Raw genomic sequence first — 10,384 nt, forward strand, 5'->3', positions numbered from 1 at the left:
TCGAGTGGGTCCTGTGTCTGTTTGTTCCTCCAGGTTGGAGCAGAGGTCCCCAGCTCGAAAGCCTGATCCCGTGGCCACGCCTCCGGACCCACCGCCAGTCGCCACGCCTCCGGACCCACCGCCAGTCGGCGCGCCTCCGGACCCGCTGCCAGTCTCTATGGACGTCGTAGCAGGCCCACCTGCCCCCATGGACGTAGTAGCAGGCCCGCCTGCCCCTATGAACTTTGCAATCCCTTTGTTCCCACCCATCCCACCCTCGGCTGTGTCTGTTCCCCGTGGGTCTCCCATTTCTCCTGTCTCTGTTCCCCGTGGGTCTCCTGTGCCTCCCATGTCTGCTGTTCCCCGTGGTTCTTCTGTGCCTCATGTTTCTGTTCCTTTATTTTTACCTTCCGCTGTCCCTGGTGTTGTCTTGTTTCCTACTGTTGTGTCTGTGTCAGTTCCCGTTCCTGTTGTGGTTCCTGTTTCTCCTTTAATTTCTGTCCCTGTTTCTGTTTGTGTGCCTGTTTCTGTTCCTGTTTCTGTCCTTGTGCTTGTTCCCCTGTCATTTGCGTGGTCTGTCTTGCGTTCTTGTTTTCCTCGTCCTGTTCCTTCAGTCGTCTCTCGTTCAGCGTCGTTTTGTGTTGTGCTTCCTCGTCCTCCCTCCGTGTTTTGTCCTCATTCTGTTTGTTTCGTCTGTTTCTGTGTCTGGTGTTGTGTCTGTTTCTGTTCCCGTGTCTTCTTTGGTTTCTGTGCCTGTGTCTTCTTCTGTTTTTGTGCCCGTTTCTGCCGCTGTGCCTGTTTCTGCCTCTGCTTGTGTGTGCCCGTGGTTTCTGTTCCGTGTTCTCCTGCTCCTGTTTCGGCTTTTAGCCCCCTCGTTTCACGTTCCCTGATTGTCTCCACCTGTTTTCCACCTGTCCCTCGTTTTCCGTGTGTATTTAAGGTTTGGAAAGGGTTAAACAAATACACTAACATCCAAAAATTATTACAGATAATACACAGACAGCACTGTGTATTTTCAGAACTTCAGTGAAATTTACCGATGGTTAAATGAATGAAGTGTCCAAATACTTTTTGGGAGTGGAGAAAAGAGAGATGCTGATGTGATGTAGCAAGTCAGAATGCCAAAGCAGTCTGCTCTTGTGTAAGCCTCTTCCTGCTGATCTTGAGAAATCTGCGTTTCTTCACATTCAGCAGTGGCTGCTTAACACCTCAAACCGAGATCACTGAGATAAAATTAAGATCATGATGGTGCTTTTTAGCAGACCAAGGTGGTCATGTATTGCTCAACTGTGTTTTCCTGTGGCTTAACGTGTGGAGCACAGCTCCAGCAATGCACTGAAAAATAAAGGTTCTTAAAATCATTCTTGGTGTACAGGTCAAGGACAAACCAGCATGGAGATCTATACGCTAGAAGGTTCTTCAGAGAACCTTTCAGTGGATGGTTTATTTCTGAGAATGTGTTCTTGTACTTCCCGACTAGTTCTGTCAGCTTCCATCAAGAATTGAGCTGAAATCAGCCTTAGCAGGACACTTTAAATGTCTAACTGTTGGTAGAAATCTGCTCATCCATTGTTTCTTCTGAAATCAGGGGTATTTTTAGAGAGTTTGTCTTCCTTTGCTGCAGTAACAGCCTATATTCCACTGGGAATCTAGCCCACAGAATTAGACAAGCTGTTGGAACATTATGCTATTAGGATTTGATTGTATTCAACCACAAGAGCATTAGTAAGGCCAGCTAGTGATGCTGGATGATTAGTCCTGCATCACAAACATCCCTCAGACACTGTGCTGGATGAAGTTCGATCACTCCAGATAACACATTTCCACTCCACCACAGTCCAGTACTGCTGGGCTTCATGTGCAGCTGCTCTGGAGCATCCCGGTCTATTGTTCAGTGCTTTTCTACTGAGATTATTCAAGCTGTGAGCACACCATTGAATGCATTTTTCAGCAATGGGTTCACCGCCTTAAAGCAGCTAAATTCACTAACTAAAAGGAGTATCTGAAGACTTTTTTGACATACAGTTGTATGCAAAAGTTTGAATATCCCAGGTTCAATTACATATTTTGTTGTTTTGTTAAGTTACCATTTTGCAGGGAACAAATTTCTAAAACTTATTCAGCAAGTTTTCCACATATTGGAAAAATAAAAACAGAAAATTTTAGATGTGCCAGTTCTTTTGCACAGTCAATATTTTATGTTTTATTGTTTTTTTTTGTATGTTAAGTTCCGCAAATAAACAGTAAGTGTGTCCTCTGTAGAGGATGTGTGAACTTGTTTTCACTTAGATCACCAATAAAACAAGCCATTTGACTAGGGGTGGCCAACCCTGCATAGAACTATATTGTTTATTAGCTTTAACAACTAGAAACCACACACACACACACACACACACACACACACACACACACACACACACTGTGCAGCTTGTTAGTGACCTACTCACTAACTGGCTCAGTTACAATAGTGGGGTGTTTATTGGTTTTGTTGGGGGTTGTTAGACTTCATGTCCACATACACACACACACACACACACACACACACACACACACACACACACACACATACACTTTCATGCACACAGATGCAGCACTGCAGGAGGCAAAAAACACACACACTGACTATTGCTCCATCATGCTGTTCAGTTTCCTCTATGTGTGCGTGTTTGTGATGAGGGGGCTGATGGAAGAGTCTGGAGGACAAATGAAGCAAGAAATTTCTGCAATCTAAAAAGAGCAATGTTGAAAATAATGTGCAAGAGACACACACTGTGTGCCAACTGTCAATTACTAAACACTAATACTGAGTGCTAATATTAATAGTAAAAGTCTCTGACACAAATAAGTAAGCAAAAAGTTTACACATATCACTGTTTCATACTAACAAGATGCAGAGGTGAATAAAAGCATACAGAATCTTTACTTTAGTAAATCTTACTCAAGTTAAAGTGAGAAAAGTGGAAGTGCAGAGCCATAAAATACTTAAGTTGAAGTAAATGTACCTACGTTAATACATATAGACCATCCTACAGAGATTGCACAATAAAAAAAGGGGAAAAAAATGTAAAACAAACACATAAAATAAAATGACTAACACATTTTTAAAGAAAGAAAAGAACTTGACACAAGGTACCTATGTGATAATGTATACATTTATACAATATGTATATGTGTGTCCCATTTGCTGATGTCATGCCTCGGACAGATGCCAGTGTTGCGAACTCTATTTCCCAGGAGCATGAGGGAGATCACGTGACCGGTGAAGATCGGTCACGCACCAATCAGTGGTCTCAGTCACCTGATTACTGACTCATGTCACCTGTACTGGTTTGTTACAGGTGCTACTTAGAATAGTTTATAATTTAATGTTTAATATATATTTAATATTATATTTAATATGATAACACAATTTCCCTCTGGGATCAATAAAGGATTCTGATTCTGATAAGCCCGGGCTTCACTTAGTTTAGTTGCGAAGTATTGCTTCATTCATGGATACACTGAGCGTATCTTCTGTTTACTACTCCTTGTGTATGACCTTTTGCCTGTTTACCTGGACTGTGATTTTTGCTTTGTTATTTGGATTCTGGTTGCTTGTTTTTGACTCTGTGCTTTGGACTACTCTATTTGTGAATTTGACCTTGTTTTTCGGATTACCCTTTTGCTTGCCTGTTGGAATGATCACAACCGTGATCATTTCTGCCTTCCTGGTTTTGACACAAGATCGGTCTTTTGTAAATAATTTTTACGGAGTTCCACGTTCATCCGAATTCCACTGAATCCTCACAGAATACTTTGCCTAACATCCAGACGGCAGGTTCTGAAGTTTTCCAGAAGGCTTTATTAGAGCAAGGGCAACTATTGGATCAACATCAGCAAGTACTAACCAGAGTAACTCAATTGTTGGCTTCCCTGGCTCAACAGCAAGCGGAACAACCGACTCAGTTAGCTCAACTCATCGCCAGTGTATGGGGACTGACCAGGCAGCTTCAAGCTATGAATCTCACCAAGCATTTGGCTACCAAGGGAATTCAGACTGCTGTAGAGAACCAAGCCACTTCCATTTATCCAGTTAGTAAGCCTGTTAAGTCCTCTGGGGACCCAGATAAGTGTAGGGGGTTCTTATTACAGTGCTCCGTTTACTTCGATAACTTGCCAGCTAGTCATGATCTAAAATATCCTTTGTAGTATCTAGACTAGCAGATCGAGCCTTAGAATGGGCTACAGCCAGCTGGGCAAGCATTCGCCATCTGACTTATAGCCAATTCATTAAGGAGTTTAAAACTGTGTTTAACCATCCCTACGAAGGATAAATTAGTGGGGAGATTCTGTCTAAGTTAAAAAGGTAATCATTCTGTGGTTGAGTATGCTTTGGACTTTCGTACGTTAGCCACCAGCAGCGGTTAGGATGAGGCTGCCCTATTATTCATCTTCAGACAAGGTTTGAAGGAGGACATATTAACTGAACTGGCTAACAGAGATGACAATTTGTTTCTTGATCAGTTAATAACGCTTGCTATCAAGTTAGACCACCTCCTTAATCATCAAAGGAAAAGTCACACTCCCACACGAAGAATGATGCCACTTTTGAAGGCATCAGAAACACCTGATCTGCGGGAAACTGTGCAGTGTGACTCATCTCGTTTGTCTAAATAAGAGAGAAGGCACATCGGTTCCAGAACCATCTTTGCATGTATTGTGGCCAAGCCGGACACCAAGTCAGAGATTGTCTCAAACGTCCTCAATCTCACAAGGCACCAACCCCGGGAAAGCACATGGAGTTCAATTCATGTGCTAATGTGGTGAGTATTCCCACAAAGGGGTTGGTCTCAAAATCTTTGGTTTTACCTGTGACCTTGTACTGGCAGTCTCTGTCTTTTGTCATTTCAGCCCTGATTGATTCTGGAGCCGAAGGGAACTTCATCCAAGCCAGCCTTGTGGACAGACTTCAAATCCCTGTGGAAGAACCATTTACAAGATCACCACCCCTGTAGAAGTTCAAACCAGTGCCCTTAAAAACCATAATGGTTTTGCTTTTAGAACAGTCAGTTTGAAATTATCCAAGGATTTTCTTGGTTAGAGAGACATAACCCGTCTATCTCCTGGACTGAGCATGCTATAGTTAAGTGGTCAGACTTCTGTTTCAAATCATGTCTGTTTACTCTGATATCAGTTTGATCAACATCTGTAGAAATCCCTAATGCTGACACTTATTTTGATTTCCCACCTGAATATTCAGATTTAAAAGAAGTATTCAATAAACACAAAGCCACATAATTACCTCCAGACTGGAGTTATGATTGTGCTATCAATGTAGTTGAGGACCCTGTTCTCCCCAAAGCCCAGGTGTATCCATTAACACAAGAGGAACAGGTTGCTCTAAATGTTTACATTAAGGAAGCACTACAACAAGGTTTTATTAGACCCTCTACATCTCCGATCACCTCTAGTTTCTTCTTTATTAAGAAGAAAGATGGTGGCTTGCATCCTTGCATTGATTATAGGGCCCTGAACCAAATCTCTAAGTCATATCCATATCCGCTTACTTTAGTGCCTGTGGCTTTAGAGCAATTACAAGGAGCAGCATACTGCTTACTTAGCACTTTGCGTAGTGCTTACAATTTGATTGGGATCAAAAGAGGGGGTGAGTGGAAAACTGCATTTGTGACCACCAGGGGGCACTATGAATACCAAGTCATGCCTTTTGGGCTCTCTATCACCCCCTCGGTATTTCAAGCTTTTATAAATGATGTACTTCCAGACATACTAGGACAATTTGTAATCACATATCTAGATGACATCTTAGTTTATTCGCCAGTGGTTAACTGGCCTCAACCCAAAAGTGTCAAGGAGTTACAAAGATTTCTAGGTTTTGCCCATTTTTATCGCTGATTTAGTAGAGACTTCAGTGTAATCACAGCTCCCCTGACTTCACTATTAAAAGGGGCCCCCAGAAAAATGTAATGGTCCGAGCAGGCAGATTTGGCTTTGAACCACTTAATGACAGCGTTTGTTACAGCCCCAATTATTCACCATCCAGACCTCTCTTGACAGTTTATAGTAGAGGTACACGCCTCTGAAACCGGGATAGGGGCAGTACTATCCCAGAGAATGGGTGACCTGGAGAAGCTGTTTCCCATTGCCTTTTATTCCCATAAACTTTCCCCCACGGAGAAGAATTACGGTATAGGTGACAGAGAACTCTTAGCTGTCAAACTTGCATTAGAGGAGTGGAGACATTGGTTGGAAGGATCATAGTTTCCGCTCATAGTTCTCACCGGCCACAAAAATCTAGAATATCTACGCACGGCTAGAGAATACATTTGTGTCAGGCCTGCTGGTCTTTGTTTTTCTTACACTTTCGACACTTATAGACATCACTTATAGACCAGGATCCTGGAATACTAAAGCTGATGCACTGTCTAGACTCAGGAGGATGGTGCCTCCAGTAAAACAGTGAACCCAGAACACATTCTGCCACAAGAAGTCAGCATTTCCTCCATAAGATGGGAGATAGATGAGGAAATTGAACAGGCCCTACAAGACCTCCAAATACCAGACCAGTGTCCTTCACAGAAAGTGTATGTGCCCAAAGCCTTTTGTGACCAGCTCATTACATGGGCATATTCTTCTGTGGCACCTGGACATCCTGGAAAGACAAGAATGCAGAAATTACTGACGCAAATGTATTGGTGGGAATCCATGATAAAAGACATTCATACATTTGTGGCATCATGTTCTGTTTGTTCACAGTGCAAGACTCCTAAGACTTTACTGGCAGGGAAATTGATGCCTTTACCCGTTCCTCAGAGACCCTGGTCACATATTCCTATCGACTTTATTACAGATTTACCGGTCTCTGAAGGATTCACCACCATACTCACCATTGTAGTCAGATTTTCCAAGGGTGTAAGATTTGTGCTGTTCGCATCTATTCCCAGTGTTTTCCAGGCTGCCAATGTCTTCTTCTTCTTACAGGTTTTCAGGACGTTGAGCATCCCAGAGGAGATCATCTCTGATAGAGGACCCCAGTTCACATCCCAAGTAAGGTCTGCCTTTTTTGAACGCTTGGGAGTGTCAGTGAGTTTAACATCAGGTTATCACCCGCAGTCTAATGGACAGTGCGAGAGGGTTAACCAAGAGCTGGGAAAATTCTTGAGGTTGTTTTGTTATGAGAACCCTCAAGATTGGTCTAAGTTTTTAGTATGGGCTGAGATCGCACAAAAATCCTTAACCAGTTCTGTTACAGGGGTTACTCTGTTTCAGTGTATTCTTGGATTCCAACCACCCATTGCAACATAGACTGGAGTCTAGACAAATGTTCCTGCAGTGGATTAATGGATGGCAAGGAATGAAAGATTTTGGGAAGAAACCCATCAGAGAATTGAGGAAGCCATCCGACGCCAAAAGGAACAGGCTGATCGTCACTGGGGTGCCACAACGATCTACCAGCTGGGAGATCATGCTTGGCTAGCCACCAGGGATTTCTGCAACACTGAGGGGAGCCCAAGTACATACGGCCTTTTAAGATTGTTAAAAAGATTTACGACGTAACTTATAGACTTGACCTACCTCCCCATTTCCAAGTATCCTGATCTTTTCATGTGTTTCTGCTTAAACCTGTAATTTCAGGGCCACTGCACAAGGCTACGTCGGATGCCACTCCTCCCCCACCGGACGTGATAGATGGGAATCTGGTCTATGCTGTTTGACGGTTGCTGGACTCATGTAGGCGTGGAGGTCAATTGCAGTACCTGGTTGACTGGGAGGGTTATGGTCCGGAGGAGAAGTGTTGGGTGTCGGCTAAGGACGTATTGGATCCGGCTCTCAAAGCTGATTTCTAAAGCCATCACCCGGGAAAGCTTGCTCCTTATCCTAGGGACCGCCTTCGTGGTTGTTTGACCAGTTCTCTGCCAGCCAACCTACAACGTTCCCTGAAAGGGGATTCATCAGTCCAGCACCTCGGCAGCTCGGTCTCGGTCCCTGTTCACGGATACGGTAGATGGCGTGGGGGTCGTCTCGGTCGTCCTCATTCTGGGGTCTGTTCGGGGGACTCTTTGGGGGGTTACTGTCATGCCTCGGATGGACTCCACCAGTGTTGCAAACTCCATTTCCCAGGAGCATGAGGGAGATGACCGGTGAAGATCGGTCACGCACCTTCTGGTTGCCTGTTTTTGGCTCTGTGCTTTGGACTACTCTATTTGTGAACTCGACCTTGTTTTTCGGATTACCCTTTTGCTTGCATTTGCCTGTTGGAATGATCACAACCATGATCATTTGTGCCTTCCTGGTTTTGACCCATGATTGCTGTCTGATGCCAGATCTGTCTTTTGTAAATAAAACTGATCTTGTTACGGAGCACCACGTTCTTCTGAGTTCCACTGAATTCTCACAGCTGAATTTTCTTACCTTAACCATAACCTTGGAATTTAGGACCCCCCCCCCCCAAAAAAAAATACTGTGCCCTTTCAATATAAAAATGAGTAAATAATAAGATGAGTTCTGTTGATGTTGCTTATCATTCCTTATTTTCTCTGGTTTTCAGAACATGTCCTGCAAATGTATGAAAACAAGCACACACACACACACACACAAATATTTTCTTTTCCACTAACTTATCTGCAGGAATGCTTCTGTTTTCCCCCTGAAGTAGCCAGACAGAACTCAGAAAGACTGGATTGGAGAGAGATGAAGAGGGTGGACAAAGTTTGTTTTAGGTGTTTATAGTGGTGGATTCCTCTTACATTGAAATAACACAATTACAAATATGACTACTGGCCCCATTTCCTTAAGAACTTAGTGGCAAAACATGATTATCAGAGCAAGGAATTCCTTTTGGCCCATGATGTGAAAACTTGTTCAAGAAAACTAGAAAAAAACAACAACAAAACAGCTATGATCAGGCATGTGCACAGATAGGCCCCAAGGGAGGTCTTGAGCCCATGCACCTTTGCCCTGAGACTGTACAAGTGTTTTATTCGTTGATGTGTATAATAACTGTATTTTTTATTGCCTTCAACATGCTTCCATTTCAGGGGGATGAGGCTCTGCCTCGCCCCGGGATCTGTGGGGCCTCTCTTGTGCAGTTCTGACCACCTGTGGTTCTCTTTAGTAGCCCAAACCTGTAAAGCATCATCACAGTGCTGGATGTCCCACCAATAGGACACTGATAATCTCTTTAAGAAGCATCACATTCCAGGATATGGTTATTTTGAACAACAAATAAACCTAAGAGGAGCACATAAGAGGTGTTAAAAACTTCATATACCAAGTTTGCATCACTATTAGTTAAAGAACTGAGCTAAAATTACATGAATAAGACCATGAATTAATACACTGGTGGTGATAAGAGAAAATACAATATACAGTAAATGAGATTAAGCAGAATTCATGTTCATGTTGGCTTTTTTCCCCCTTGAGCCCCTATCCCTCAAGATTTTCAGTGCATGGGCCTGCCTACAATAATGTTAATTTCTACAAGCACCCATTTAGACTTGTAACAGTGGTGCACATAAACAATTTTGGCAGATCTAGTTTAACACTGACATTTGGAGCTTATAACAGGTCCAGAAGTCATAACCAACAGGAGACCTTGCTTGACTGTATTTACCTGGACAACACAGGAAAAGAAATCCTGATTGGATAATTTCCTGTTAACTCTTTCACAATCTTACTCTTTACATTTCCTTCCAAAACTTAAGAGTCATGAGAAAACCTTGAAAAGTTTAAACACAACAAACGCCATGATGCTATGAAATAAAAGGAATAACGTCAGTCGATTCATGTGCTTTTGTTTTGTTTTGGGCTTGCCCATGTGATTCCTTGTTTTGTTTCTTCCTGGTCCTGCCCCCTTGTTTCTAGAACCTGGACCTGATTATTACCACCAGTATTAACCACCTGTGTCTTGATAAACCTGTTGTATTTAAGCCCTGTGTTTTCCCCTGTTAGGCTGTTGGTCTTTATATTGTATTGTTTAGCGTCATTCTGCCGGCCTCCGTTGTGTGTTTTTCCTGTGATCATTTTCATTAGGTCTGTCCCTCGTTCTCTCCGTGTTGGCTCGTTGACCCTGGACTGTCTAGACCATGGTATTGGATTTGCCCTTAATAAATCTTGTTTTTCTCAGCATATGCATCTGCTTTATCATTGCACCCCGGTGTTACAAATAAAAGATCATGGACATAGAAACCATTAGGCCTTAATTGAGCATTCCAGACTGCCTAAACCCAATAATCAGTTTAAGAATCCCCTTAGATGTCACAAGTTTGAATATATAGATGCAAACAGACAAATCAATAAAGGTATCCAAGTCAGAAGTCACATTTACTTGATCAGAGTAACACTAAAAGGCTTCCGAAAAGCAAAGTATATTCCTACTTATGTTTGCTTGCTCGAAAATGTTTTTACT

At 42.9% G+C, this 10,384-nt stretch overlaps 1 long non-coding RNA gene across 4 annotated transcripts; it reads left to right on the forward strand.

Annotated features, from left to right (window-relative positions):
- Nucleotides 1-3,384: 3,384 nt before the first annotated feature.
- On the forward strand, nucleotides 3,385-8,338 carry LOC108441228. Of its 4 annotated transcripts, none has more exons than XR_001858918.2 (3): nucleotides 3,385-7,023; nucleotides 7,229-7,489; nucleotides 7,612-8,338. It is a non-coding gene; the product is annotated as an uncharacterized LOC108441228 (long non-coding RNA). The 4 variants fall into 4 exon arrangements; XR_001858916.2 differs by having other exon boundaries at nucleotides 7,246-7,489; XR_001858917.2 differs by having other exon boundaries at nucleotides 3,385-4,781; nucleotides 4,870-7,489.
- The last annotated feature ends 2,046 nt before the right edge of the window (nucleotides 8,339-10,384 follow it).

Source organism: Pygocentrus nattereri, chromosome 19, assembly GCF_015220715.1.
Source record: "Pygocentrus nattereri isolate fPygNat1 chromosome 19, fPygNat1.pri, whole genome shotgun sequence".
Lineage (NCBI taxonomy): Eukaryota > Metazoa > Chordata > Actinopteri > Characiformes > Serrasalmidae > Pygocentrus > Pygocentrus nattereri.